This window comes from Crocuta crocuta, unplaced genomic scaffold (assembly GCF_008692635.1).
Source record: "Crocuta crocuta isolate KB4526 unplaced genomic scaffold, BGI_CrCroc_1.0 scaffold2, whole genome shotgun sequence".
NCBI classification, from domain to species: Eukaryota; Metazoa; Chordata; class Mammalia; order Carnivora; family Hyaenidae; genus Crocuta; species Crocuta crocuta.
Window position 1 is genome coordinate 4,032,544 of NW_027528640.1, and position 14,730 is coordinate 4,047,273.

The 14,730-nt window shown below is 39.3% G+C and overlaps 1 long non-coding RNA gene across 3 annotated transcripts in view; it reads left to right on the forward strand.

The window, feature by feature from the left end:
• Positions 1-1,274: 1,274 nt before the first annotated feature.
• The window catches only part of LOC144224303 (uncharacterized), a 59,900-nt gene continuing 46,444 nt past the window's right edge, over positions 1,275-14,730 (forward strand). The window contains exons 1-2 of one of the 3 annotated variants that reach the window (XR_013333012.1): positions 1,275-1,383; positions 8,449-8,779. This is a non-coding gene — a long non-coding RNA (uncharacterized LOC144224303). Of the gene's footprint in view, positions 1,384-2,039; positions 2,182-5,881; positions 5,979-8,448; positions 8,780-14,730 lie in introns of those variants that run through there. The other 2 variants (XR_013333010.1, XR_013333011.1) reach the window with 2 other exon arrangements.

The following is a 14,730-nucleotide window of genomic DNA, read 5'->3' on the forward strand; positions in this document are numbered from 1 at the left end:
AGAAAGAGCCAGGAGGACAGAGGGGAAGGGGGGATGTGGAGGATGAGGGGGTGGCTTCTACTGAGGACACTTGAGTAGAATGAGATTACTTAAAGATGATTATGATTAAGGTTCTTCCACTGATGGAACATAGGTTTGAAATGGAAATCAAGTTACAACATATTCAGAAAATTCTGTTTCTTGAACAGTATGTTTGTGTGTGAAGATCTGTAGTTACCACCTGTGTCCAACAGTAAACTTGAGAAAATGATGCCCATTATTTTTCACTTATTTCTCCCCAGCGAAGTATGTTTTCTAACACAGGGGTTGAAAACAGTTATTTAAAAAATGATCCCCAAGCCTGCCAATGTATGTGTGCATGTGTGCGTGCACGTGTGTGTATGTGTGCATGTGTGCGTGTGTGTGTGTGTGTGTGTGTGTTAACATTTCCTCCCTCTGTCTTGAAGTCCTGGGAATCAAGCTTCCTGACATTTTAATTATCTGGCTACATATTCAAATGGCACGGCTGCATTTGCTAGAACTTTTTATTCGCTCCTTTGGGATTCTGTCCTACTTGGTGTTTAATATATAATTCTTTCTTCTTTTGTCTACTCAACTCCTCGCTTCCTCCAACCTTCTAGTTTTTAAACATCATCAGATTGGGACCTCCTTGTATGTTAGTCTTCAGTTTGCCAGTGATAAAAAAGAATCTTTTAAATATACTTCTAGAGGCCACATGTGTACCATATATAGGCCTTAATGTAAATCATGAGGAGAGGGCCTCCAGCATCCTATGAGTAAAAGCTTGAACTTGGGATGCTATAGTAGTTTGTCTTTGATCCAAGGAAACCCACAATTGAATTAGCAGAGACGATTTCTTTTTTTGCTTTCTTCCCTTTTTCATGCCCTTGGTGGATCTGCAGCTGAGAAAACTGGATCCCTGGGGACATGGGAGGAATCATTCCATTGGCCGTGTCTGCAGCTTCTCTGACCCAAGCCAGGGAAAGTGATAGGGCTGGACCCTTCATCCTGGCCCTGGGCTAAGAGTCTGTCCTTGTTCCAGAGTGGGGAGCTGAACAAAGTGGGCTTCACAGCCAAATGATGAATCAGATTATGCCCAGTCCCTCTCTACCACATGACCCTTACGATACACATTTTGTTTGTGTTCTAGCTCTGCACGGAAGGGTAGGACAGTGTCATCTGGAAGACATTCGTTTAAAAAAATAAAAGCCCTCCCAGCTTGGGACTTCTGGTCTAAGTCAGCAGTTGACCTCTACTCTGTGTGGTATCAGGCTTCCAGCAAAAAGCGACCAAGAAGCTGTAAGCTTATACCTGAGCATGTTGGGCTATGAATAACAGATCTCCAAGTACCCCACGAGCTCCACCTGAATGCCTGATCCTCTCGTGAGTATCCCCCACAGTTTTTGATTTTTGGTCGGTAGTTTTGCTTCATCTTCTTTCCAAAGGATTTAGAGTGATACATAAAATTCTTGAAATTAATATAAATTAGAAGTGTGTAAAAAAGAGAAAAAAAAAGAGTACTGGTGTATTAAATGAAGTTAGGAATGAGGCTAACTCAAAAATGCCTATCACAGGGTCTTATAAAGATGCATAACATTTGTCTAGCTTGATAACAGGGAATGGAGAAGGGGACACCTGATGGGTTAGTTTTATCTGATTTGTCATGGTGTTCATCAGCTCATAATTATCTGGAAGAAATGAAAGGAAAATCAGAAGGATCCTCAGGGTCGAAAAAAATTCTGAACTCTTGTTCCGGAGCTCAATAAACTAGGTAATTGACACAGTCTCACCGGTTAATATATGATTGAATCTGTGACTACTAACTCCAGTTATTATTTCAGATCACCATGGCTTTGAAAAAATCAGAAACAAAAGTCAGAATGCCTTTAAAAAAACACTGTTCTGGCAAAGCTGTCACAGACACACCTAGAGCACAGACATTTGCTGACTCCAGGTGGAGGTGAGCCTCTGTCTCAGGAGGCTTCTTTGCACCACACGTTGGAATTCATTCACACAGAAATCTACGAAGGCCTGTACTACTCGAGGGTGAAACTGGGCATATCTGGGCTTAAAATCTGGATGGAGCAATGTGGGAAAACCTGAATAGTTGGAAACATGCCTTTTAACTTTCATCATTTGACACAGGACTCACTTCTTTAGACGATGCCACGGGCTTGCCAGGTGAGTTTGCTCTGGAATCCCTGGCCATCCCACCAGGGAACTGATTTTAGACAGTGTTAAGAAACGGCATTTCAACAGCTTCAGAAAATTAGATGCAAATCCTTATATTTCTGAAATTTGTGAATGTGAATAGACATAGAATTCATTGAACTGCCCAACTTGTCAATTAAACTGATCCCATGTTTTATTGACCTCGAATACAGTCATAGAACGAGTAAAAGACTCTTTACCCCGCCAAGAGGTAGAGCTTACCGCCCCCCCCACAATCTCACTCCAGAATAGGTTGAACTTAGTGACCCCCTTTCCAAGAATAGAGTATGGGAAAGAAAAAAAAGAGTGGGGAAATCTAGCAAACACTGGCTTAACCAAATGATGAAAGTAAACAGCCCCACTCATGTCGTGTGAGTATCATCTACCCCTGATATGATGTGAGGAGAAGGGCATATCGCCTGCTATAGATATCCTTCTGCAAATTCTTTAAGCCCAGCCTCACCATGAGATAGCATCAGATAAAACCAGAATGAGGGCATTCTTCAGGGCACCTGGTCAGTCCTCCACAAGAAAACTACAAAAACACTGAGAAATTGTCACGGACCAGAAAGGACTAAATGGAATATAGTAGCCAACATTAGATCTTGGAGCAGAAAGACGATGTTAGTGGAGAGGCTTATGAAACCCTACTAATGTCTGAAGTTTAGTTAAAAATAATATATCAGTGTCAGTGCCTTAGTGTGACAAATGTGCCGTGGGGCATAAGATGTTAACAAAGACAAAGCTGGTGAGGGGTGTACAGGAACTTGGTGTTATCTGTGAATATTTCTTTAACTGTAAAACCAATTAAAAGTTAAAAGCTTAAAGAAATATTCTTCAGACATCTATTATTAAAGAGGCTTGTGATCTATTCACTTTGGATAAAGAATGACATCTCTAAATTTAAGAGGGAAAATCAGTGGCAAGAGGAAGAGGATTTTCTAAGTAAGCATAAATCAGCTAAAAAATAAATAAATAAATAAACAAGGCATACCAGCCATGGCAGAAAAAAATTCTTTGGGACACGATGAATGTGAAAAACGATGTGCTGTAATTCTGCATAAAGATGAAATTCTCCATATTCTCTTATAATTCCTCAGAGATGTGTATTCTCCTTATATTTCCTCCCTTGTAACATGACCTTCTTCCTAATATTAACCACAGAGACTCATCCCCATTATACATAGTCCCCTGAGTCTTTCTTTAGGAAGTTCAAAGGGGACTTTTTTTCCACACCCAAATTATTCTGAGGTATTTTCCTTCTTTCTTCTTCTGGCATGTTTATCTTGTTTTAATCACCTTGCCTCCACCATGAAAAACAACAAATGGTGTCTGACGTCCTGGTCTGTCAAGCTAGCGAGCAGCTCAGGGAAGCTGGGGGCCAGCTGTTTTCAGTCTCTGCCCTGGAAAGGAGAGGGGGACCAGTGCCCCACGGAAGTAGCTGCATCATCAGGCCCATGAAATCCTCTTTCAATGACCTTTTGCTGCCAGAGCAGAACCAAAGTAAAATGGATTCTACCACATATTTTAAAAAATTTTAAGTGTATTTATTTATTTTGAGAGAGAGAGAGAGAGAGAGGAGAGCACAAGCTGGGGAGGGGAAGAGGGACAGAATCCGAAGCAGGTTCCACACGGTCAGCACAGAACCTGACATGGGGCTCGAACTCACAAACTGTGAGATCATGACCTGAGCCGAGATCAAGAGTCAGACACTTAATCGACTGAGCTACCCGGGCACCCCTCTACCACATTTTCTAAACACTGTCATAGAAGCATTTGAAACAAAATTGACACACATGGACTGGATCTATTCATCCAAACGGAAATAGAACGAAAGAATGAATGATTAAAGGGGGAGATACTCATGCTACATTTTTCTACAAGAACATAGGTGCAGGACACTTTCAAAGCTTTTCTCTATAAAACAGAGATGTTTAGGGGGCACCAGAGTGCCTCAGGCAATTGAGTGTCCAGCTCTTGATTTCAACTCAGGTCATGATCTCAGGGTCGCGGGATCGAGCCCTGTGTCAGACTCCATACTGAGCATAGAGTCTGCTTGAGATCCTCAATCTCTCTCTCTCTCTCTCTCTCTATTTCTATCATTCTCCCCCATCCTCTAAAATAAAAAAAAAAAAATAGAGATGTTTGGAAATGGAAAGGAAGTACCATCAAGAGCTTTTCTTTTGCAGCACATTACACACTAAAATGTACACAGCACTGAATTAGTTTGCTGGGGGAGAAATGGAGTACAAGCTTCATAAACCTAAAGGGAGAAATGACACCAATCTCTTATCCTGAGATATGAGATATGTGTTAACTCCTATAATAATACATGTGATACTGTTCTATGAAAATCACATTGACCTCAGGGCACTACTAAGAACTTGTGTCTCTCAAAAAAAAAAAAAAAAAAAAAACACTATTTAAAAGCTTGAGTTTATAGTGGGAAGTTGTCTACTCATTTCCTGCAGGTGGCAGAATTACCCTGGAGGAAATAATGCTATAAAGTATGAGGAAACAAGAGACAAAGCAGAAAAGTAAAAGAAAGTTTGTATCTTTTGGACTTCTTCCAAGTTGGAAAATGCATTACCAATTGTTAACAAAAGTTCTTCATGAAATATTTAGTCAGCCATAACCTAGCCTTTACGACCAAAGGCAATTTTTCCTAGCTGCTCAGTAGAAAGGCTGATCTCGTACAGTGCTCTATGATAGCAATTTACTACTGTTCCTATAAGTCAAGGAGAAGAGTTGAAGCTCTAAAAAAGAGAGAAAAGAAAAAATAGTTGAGCATTTTCATAGGAGAGTGACCCAAAGCATTCTAAGCTTGTATGCCTGCCTTCTCATTCTGACTGAACATCCGAGTTTTGTTGAAAATTATATTCTTTTTAACTAAGCCTTCAATGAATCAAGTAAGAAGTACAGTAGAAAGTTGTCGCTAGTGGTGTGCTAGTGAATGTTTAACAACCCTCCTCTAGAAGGAGAAAAAAGTGTATCTGTGTGTGTGAACATCAGCTTATTATAAAGTTTTAAATCCAAAAAATAGAAAAAGAATTATATACCATGACCAAGTGGGATTTATCCTAGAAAGTCTGGTTCAGCATTTGAAAACCTAATGCAGCGCATCACATCAACAGACTAACACAGAAAATCACATGGTCAGATCAATAGATGCAGAAAGAGCAGTTGATAAAACCTAACACCCATTCATGATGAAAATTTTCAGAAAACTAGGATTAGAAGGGCACCTTCTCAACTTGAGAAAGGCTACCTTTTTTGGAAAAGCCTGGGGCACCTGGGGGCTAAGTAGGCTGAGTGTCCAACTCTTGATTTCAGCTCAGGTCATGATCCCGGGGGCGTGAGACTGAGCCCCATGTCAGGCTCTGCACTGAGCATGGAGCCTGCTTGAGACTCCTTCTCTTTCACCCTCTGCCATTCTACCAGCTTTCACTCTCACTTTCTCTTCAACAAAATTAAAACGCCTAATAGCTAACATCATACTAGATGGTATAAACCTCTGAAATTTTCAGGTACAATCTTAGAATGTCCCCTCTTACATGGGTTTTTAATATTGTAATGGAAGTCCTTGCTGATGCAAGAAGGCAAGAAAACAAAGTAAAAGGTACACAGATTTGGTAAGAAGACATAAAACTGTCTTTGTTTGCAGATGGTGTGATAACCTAGGTAGAAAATCCAAAAGCATCAACAACAATGACATCACAAATATTCTGAAACTAAGAAGTGATTATGGAGAAGTTGCAGGACATAAGGTGAATATACAAAAGTTAATGGCTTTTCTATATACCAACAATGAATAGAATTTGAAATTAAAAACGCAACATCATTTATATTAGCAATATTAAATACTTGGGTATAAATCTAACAAAGTATATACAAGATCTATATAAGGAAACCTATAAAACCCTGACTAATAAAATCAAAGAACTAAATAAATGAACATATTCCATGTTCTAGGGTAGGAAGAGAATATATTGTCAAGATGTCAGTGTTTCTCATTTTGATCTATAAATTGCATTTAATCTCAACAAAAATCCCAAAAAGTTTTTTTAGAGATATCAACAAATTGATTCTAACGTTTATTTGGAGAAGGAAAATACACACTATAGCTGACATGCTATTAAAGGAGAAGAACAAAGTTGAAAGACTACTTGACTTTAAGACTTACTATAAAGCTACAGTAATCATGACAGGATGAGATTGGGAAAAGAACATTCAATTAGATCAATAGAATAGAATAAGGAAAGGGCCAAGAATAGACCTTCATAAATACATCAACTTGTCTGACAAAGGAGAAAAGGCAACACAGTGGAGCCAAGATGGTTTTTCAATAAGTGGTGCTAGAAACAGACATCCACATGCAAAAAAAAAAAAAAAAGACACAAGCCTTACACACTTGACAAAATTTAACTCCAAATGGATGATGTACCTAAATGTAAAGTGTAAGACTATAAAATTCCTAGAAGATAACATAAGAGAAAATCTAATTTTTTTAATGTTTTATTTATTTTTGAGAGAGAGACAGAATATTAGTGAAGGAGGGTCAGAGAGAGAGGGAGACACAGAATCTGAAGCAGGCTCCAGGCTCTGAGCTGTCTGCTCAGAGCCCTCAACAAGGCTTAAACTCACAAACCATGAGATCAAGACCTGAGCCAAAGTCGGACGTTTAACCGACTGAGCCTCCCAGGCACCCCGAGAAAATCTAGGTGATGTTGGGTGTGCTGATTACTTTTTAGGTAGAACACCAAAGGCGCATGATCCATGAAGAAACAATTGATAAGTTGGATTTCATTAAAATTAAAAACTCTGTAAAGACAATATGAAGAAAAGGACAACAGACTGAGAGAAAATATTTGCAAGACTCGTCTGATAAAGGACTAACCAAAATATACAAAGAACTTACAAAACTCAACAATAAGAAAACAAATAATGTGATTTTTTAAAAAATGAGCCAAAAACCCTAAAAGACGCTTCTCACCAAAGATCTAGAGTTGTTAAATAAGCACATGAGAAATTGCTCCAGGCCATATGTCTTCAGGGGAATGCAAATTAAAACAATGGGATACCACCACATACCCATGAGAATGGCCCGAATCCAGAACACTGACAACACCAAATGCTGGTGAGGGAACTCTCAAACACTGCTGGTGGGAATGCAAAATGGTACAGCCATTGTGGAAGACAAGAAATCTGGGGGTTTCTTATCAAACTAAACATACTCTTAACCTATGATCCAGGAATTGCACTTCTTGATATTTACCCAGAAAGTTGAAAAACTTATGTCCACATAAATACCTGTTCATGGATGTTATGGATTCATAATTGCCAAAACTTGGAAGCAGCCAAGATGTCCTTCAGTAGGTGATGGGTAAATAAACTGTGATCCATCTGGATGATGGGAGTATTATTCAGTGCTTTTAAAAAAATAGCTATTAAGCCTTAGAAAAAAGGAGGAAACTTGAACGCATATATTTTAACTAAGTAAAATAACCCAATCTGAGAAAGCTAGATACCATATGATTCCAACTATATGATATTCTGGGAAAGACAAAACTATGGAGACAGTAAGAAGATCACTGATTACTAGGGGTCCAGATGGGATGCAGGGATGGATAAGTGTAGCACTGAGAATTGTTAGGGTAGTGAACTCACTCTGTGTGGCATTATAATGATGAATATATGTCATTATATATTTGTCCAAACCTGTAGAATACACACTATCAAGCATGAGCTCTAAGGTAAACTACTGAGCTTGAGTGATTCTGACATGTCATATAGGTTCATTCTTGGTAACTGATGTACTATTCTGCTAAGCAATGCTGATAACGGGAAAGGCCATGCATGAGTTGGAGCACAGTATCCAGAGGAAATTCCTGAACCTTCCTCTCAATTTTTTTGTGAACCTAAAACTCACCCCCCAAATAACATCTTTAAAAAATTCAGTGCCAAACACACAAAAATAGAAATGGAGATAAACTTTAGTCCTTTCAGTTCCATTAGTACTAATAGTTATAAAAGCATTGGAAGCAACTGAATTCGTTGAGTCAATATATTAATTTTCTGAACACATCATCAGAGCTAGTACTTTTGTATTTTCCCCAAATATGATGTAATGCATATATATTCTTGTGTTTCTCCAACACGAAGTGATTTACATTAGTAATCACTAACGTAAGTGATTTTTACAGGAGTATTTTCCAAAAGCTTTCTTTCAATTTTTAGGATACCTTTACACATTTCGGAAGTTTTCTCTAGCTGGGACATGAAGATCATTCTAGCTCGTCTGAGCTTTGTTTCCTGGCCGGCTCCCTGCACAGTCACATCATGGAGTAGCAAACGTGGATGTCAGTTCTACTCACCACAAGGGAATGTTTCTGAACAAGATTCCTGAGATTCATTCTGATTGGAGATATTCAGGCCACATCCTCACCCTTGATGCTAAGGCTGAATTCTCTTCTGCTGACACATACGGTCAATTGAGGAGAGGTCAACGGATACCAGAATGAAATTCTGAAAACCCTAGGAAAAAAGTGGAGCAAAAAACAAAGGTCAGGTAAGAACCAACAAATGCCCATTTGCCCTACTCCGAAATAATTAGTGGATCTCAATTTCAAAAAAAAATCAAGTTCAAATTTCTCTGCTTTCAAATTCTGCCACAATTTTGTTCCACCCCTTACTCCTCAACTTTATTTCCAACTAATATCTTTCTAGGAGACAGGCTAGTCTCAACCCCAAGGAACAAAAATGTTTAAACTTGGTTTTGTACTTCATGGTGTCCTCGACATGTAGATGATCTTTTCCTTCTTAATTTCTCTCAACTGTGCTTATCCAGCAAGGCCCAAATCAAAACCCACATTCTGTTTTTCTCCTCACCATGAACAATGACAGTTCAATTCAACTGAACATCTGTGTACTAAGTAGCTAATGGATGGGACAGAGGAAGATTTTTGAGGAGGATGTTGAATTAGAAGTACTTGCAAAGATCTAGATGTAGAAATTGATTAAGAAGGTAGAAGATACTGAAGATCTAGTTATTTAAAGTGTTGGCAGGAGACACTGACTTTTTTACATAGAAATTGGAAAACAAAAAGCTGCCTAAACTAAGGTAAGACTACAGAGAAAGAAGAGAAGGCCAAATATAGGTACAAGAAGTGAGACATGCAGCAAAGAGTGATGACTGAGCCCTGTCAGGTAGAGATGGAGAACAGGACAAATCTGGCCACATAAATCATAGGAAACTGTCAATTAAAAAGGAGCATATTCAAAGGTGTCTACTATAGTTGAATCAACTATGATATGAACTTTGATTTGCTAGTTGTTACCACTGTCCGACTGCAGCCTTTATTTCTCCGAGTTCTAATTTGGATAACACAGAATGGACATTGATAAAACTGGCTTATTTTGCCCCAAATCCCATTAGCCTTGGCAAGAATGAGACAGACCTTCTACTATAAACATAATGATCTCTTCTCTACATGGCCTATGTCAGCTTCCAAAGATGCAGGCACAGAGGAGGCCTGGCACCCCAAGGGAGTCTTCTTCTGCAATGAATTCGGTCCTCCCAACACGCCAGTGGGCATCTCCTTCATCACATACCCATCACTGGAGAACGAACAGTGCCCTTAGTCAGAATTCAATTTACGTACAGTTTAGCATGGAAAGTGGCTCTTCAATCCTTGGTATAATTTGGCATGTCCTGTGATTTTCATTGGTCGGGCACATTAATTTATTAATATGTATAATACAATAGCTACTATATCACTTCAAACCAAGTAAACACTTTATTTAGATTAAAAAAAACCCATATCTGATCTCAAACCACCTGATTGCCCCTTACCCCCAGCCTTGCCCAAAAGAAGAAGGCGGATAACGAGGAGAGAAAAACATCCAGGCATTAAAAACATTTTTTCCCTCCCTACCCTGTGAGTCACAAAGCTTGATGTCATAAAAAAGGCACTTTCTCATCCACAGACTGTTATATTACATAATTACAGAGGCAACTGTATTTCCTATTACTGATTTAAACTATTCCCCCAAAGTATCTTTGTCGCAGCACAAGGCTAGCAAGTACCTTTTAAAGGTATTAAAATTATGTCAACTCAACACCTGATTTACCAGGGATACTTATATCTTAAGTCAAAACATTCCCAAAAGTACTTTAGGAAGAAAAAGGCATTCATATTTTCACATCAGGGCTGCCGCTGGCTGGTGGAAGGAGAAAGGAACAAATGGGGCATGAGGGAGCTTTTTTGGCTGACGAAAATATTGTCTTGATTGGTGATGGCACTTACATGACTGTGTAAGTCTGTCAATATTCATAAAAGTGTTCATTTAAAAAGGTGGATTTTGCTATTAGTAACAATAAATTGAGGGGAGGTGAAGATGAAAATAAAATAAAAGGTAAAAGTTTATTCATTAAAAAAGTATTTCCTGAACCTCTTTGTATAGGGGGGGAAAAGGTAGGAGAGATTTAAGACTCACCAAAATCACTCACTCTGAGGAATTTCTGAATTATAGGATTGTCCTTATGCTGAAAAGTTGGTAAATATATATCTCCTTAGAGACATGAAAGTACAAAAAACTTGGAATATATAAAATATGGAGATACAACTTCAGAGGTTGAAGGACACAATAATTCTTCAATGCTCAAAATTTGGATTTGACTTTTTTTTTTCAATCTTTTCATTTAATTCAAATAGGTTCTGGTCACAGGTGTTCTCATTTTAAGGTACTTTAAGATAACTTCCAAGTAGGTACTCTGAAATGTCATATAATAATTCACTCAATCCAAAATGTAAAAATTGGTGAAATGATTTAATTCCATTCACTGAATATGAATAACACCTCCTAAGCATGGAAGACAATGTTAGCTGTTTAAACAATGACTGGGAAGATGAGTAAGCTGATTACTGAATTAATGGAAGAAAAAATACACGTAAGACAGAGGCTGTAAGCCAGGCCTGAGCCCACACTCAACAAAAAGGGGTGCTGGGGCTGCTTGACAGCTTGGCTGTCAGAGCCAGAGTTCCACTAGGGGCCGAGGAAGCAGGAAGCACAGCCTGTCCGCAAGTTTGGAAGGAAGACCAGTAGATGGAGGAGGAAGCAGAGGAGAGAGCATCTGTGGTTGGAATTCAAGTGCAGGATGATGATGCATTAAAGTCATCCACATACTGAAGGCAGTATCCAGGGGGAAGGGTTCACTTGTCAAAGAGCTGGGCCACCTCTCTCTCAGACACAAAATACAAATGACCCAGAACAAAATAAACTAGTATTAATGATGTGCGAGAAGGCAGGTGTGCCATGTGATGTACGAGGAGAGCCGGCATGCTCTCAGGAGCTCAGGGCCAGAGAGAGAACTTCAGCAGCACTGAGAACTGAATCGATTATGCCTCCACCCCCATGCATAAATAAAAATCAAAATAATATTAAAAACAAGTTACTTGTAATGAAATTCAACGAAGTTGTGATACTTCCCATAAAAACGACTTGTGTTGCCTTGCTTGGAAAAGAAATGACGTTCAGTGCCTCTATGTTGCTGGTGCCCCAAGTTCATGTTCAGTCTGTTGCTGGCTGCCCGCTCAGGCTATCTCACCTCAGTGAATGCATACAGTGATGGGCCATTTGCTTGGTCTCCCGGGGATGAATCGAACTAAACAGGCTCCCGAGATCCGAGTAATGTAAATGAAAAAGAAAATGCATTAATGAAGTGAGGAATGTTATAAGCAACCCCGCTATTCTAATTTTTAGCCCACTTTCTCCCTTTGCTGTTTAATTCACAGTAGTGGTATCCTTTTCCAGTGCTTAAGAGCCATCTGTCTGCATTTTTGCCTTTATCAGAGAACCTCAGAAACCAGGCACAGGATTAGAAATGTACATAGGGGCATCTGGGTGACTCAGCCGCTTAAGCGTCTGACTCTTGGATTTGGCTCAGGTCATGATCTCACAATTTGTAAGTTCAAGCCCTGCACTGGGCTCTGCGCTTACAGCACAGAGCCTGCTTGGGATTCTCTCTCCATATGTATGTCTCTCTGCCCCTCCCCTTCTTGTGCTCACTCTCTCTCCCCACTCAAAGTGAATAAATCAACTTATAAAAAAAAAGAAAAGAAAAGAAAAGAAATGTACATAAAGTGAACACAGAAGCAAGCCTTCACATACCAGGAACTGCACCAAGCACTGGGCACGCACTGAAAACTGAAAGAGGTACATTGTGAACCTCATATCTTAGAGCCTAGCAGAGGACAGTAACATTAAAATAATAACTATAAAAAGAATTCTGCAAATAGTAGAGGAACTGATTTAGCTGGTGTGGCCACTGGAGGCATCTCTGAGAAAAGCACATTATAAACTAACATTTCACTACATGGTCTCAAAGTATATTCTCCCCAGCCCTGATGCTACTTAGGAGAAAAATACGAGTGTAGGTAACCAGAAGTTTAGTAGCCTGCAGAATCAATGCAGCAGCTGGTATTTAAAAAATGATGCTTGGTAGCCATGAGGAAGGTGTGTTCTGGGGTACAACAATTGAGTTGGAAATGCTTGCTGATTGTAAGACCTTGAACTAGTGATTCACCTTGTACTAACACCAGTTTCTTCATCTTGTAAAATAGATGTATCACATACTTTGTACATGATCGTCAAGATGAATCAGGGCAATCTGTGAAACGCAATTAGCACAGTGACGAAGTGGTAAATATTCAATACCTGTTGTCACATTAGGTTTCTTCTCTGGAAATACTACATAGATCTTGCCAACTTTTGCCGTCAGGAAGGTGCTCTTTGCATAATAGTCATTGAGACTATTCCTGCTTGTTGACACATTCTTTCTTGAAATACCTTAGTGTCAGATCAAGTTACAGACTTAGGCTTGAAGACATTTCTGTAGTTTAGGTTGACTTCTTCATAAATCGGATACGTACATGAAGACTTTGATAGGTTAAATGTCTCAGAGAGAGGTAGCGTTACATCAGAGATTAAGAGGATGGGTTGCAGACCCCGATGACCTGGGTTAAAAATCCCAGTGTTAACATTTACTAACTTAGTGACCTTGAAGTAAATACTTAAACTTCCTGTGGCCCAGTTTCATTATATATAAAATGAGAATAGTAATAGTACCTGCCACATACTATTGCTATAAGGACTAAATAAGTGTGTTATGCACAGAGCTTAAAAACCTTGCCTTGCACTTAAACACGGGTATATGCTTTAGGTACTATAATGCTTTCATTAAATCTTCTCAACAACTATATTCGTTATAGACTAATATTTAATGAAATTGTCAGGTCTGTGGAACCTTTAGGTATTCATTATATTTCCAATACTTAGAACAGCATCTACTCAACAAATACTATAAATATAAATAAATATAATCAATTAAATTCATGGATGAATGAATGATAGATGAATACCTACATTACAGATAAGAAAATTATAACTGAAAGTGGCTTGATGATTTCTCCAATACATACTGAACGTGTACAGGATCAACCTATGTCCATAGGCCTAACCACACACATTTGTAGTGGAAACATGCAGGGCTCGGCTCAGGGAGAAGTGAAGGCAGATCATGGAAATTACCAGTTTGGAGAACTGATATTGGTGGGGCTGAAGGATGAAAGGGAGTCCAAATTGATGGAAAATCCTATACTGAAGCGTATTCCAAATCAGAATTTTTAGGATGGTGCTGTGGAATCTGCATTCCTAATACACAGCCTGGTAATTCTATGTTCTGAATGCTTGGGACATCCTTAGGAGAACATACTCCGAAGGGACTGAAAGGGTGGACGCTGAGGTTAGGAAGTGGAAGGCAAGGATGTCAGAAGGCAACCCAGAGTAGAAAATTAAGAGAAGTTACAATTGGGATTTAAGTACTAGTTTCAAAGGGGATCATAAAACATCTCTCCAACGAGAGGGCCAGAAGCATTGCTATTGGAAAAAACTGGTTGAAGTATCTTACGATCTATCAAAAGTATACTTTTGTTACTTGAACTATTGAAAGGGGTTTTTGTGGTTTTTTGTTTTGTTTTGTTTTGTTTTGTTTTTCCTTGATTTGGTAGGGATTGGTTGGAAGAAATAGGATGCTGAGATTTTAAAGTGTACTCATGGTATGCGTGTGAGCCTTCTCTGCAAGGCAAAGTTTAACTCTCCCTCCATGCTTCTGCACCCTGGGATTGAGGATGGCAGTGTGGCACCTGATTCTGCCCATTAGGAGGATAATCGCCACTGAGCATCTCCAACATACTCACCCGTCCTATGGGCAAAAGTAACAGTGTCGAAGTCTAGCCCTCATAGGGACCTAAGTGTAAGTCATGTGTATGAAGTTAGCAAGTAGTTGTAATACTTATTTCTCAGTTATAATTGATTATTATAGACATCTGCCTCTGAGGCACCTGGCATCCGACTTCAGCTCAGGTCATGATCTCACGGTTTGAGCCCTGCATCTGGCTCTGTGCTGACAGCTCAGAGCCGGGAATCTGCTTCAGATTCTGTCTGTCTGTCTGTCTGTCT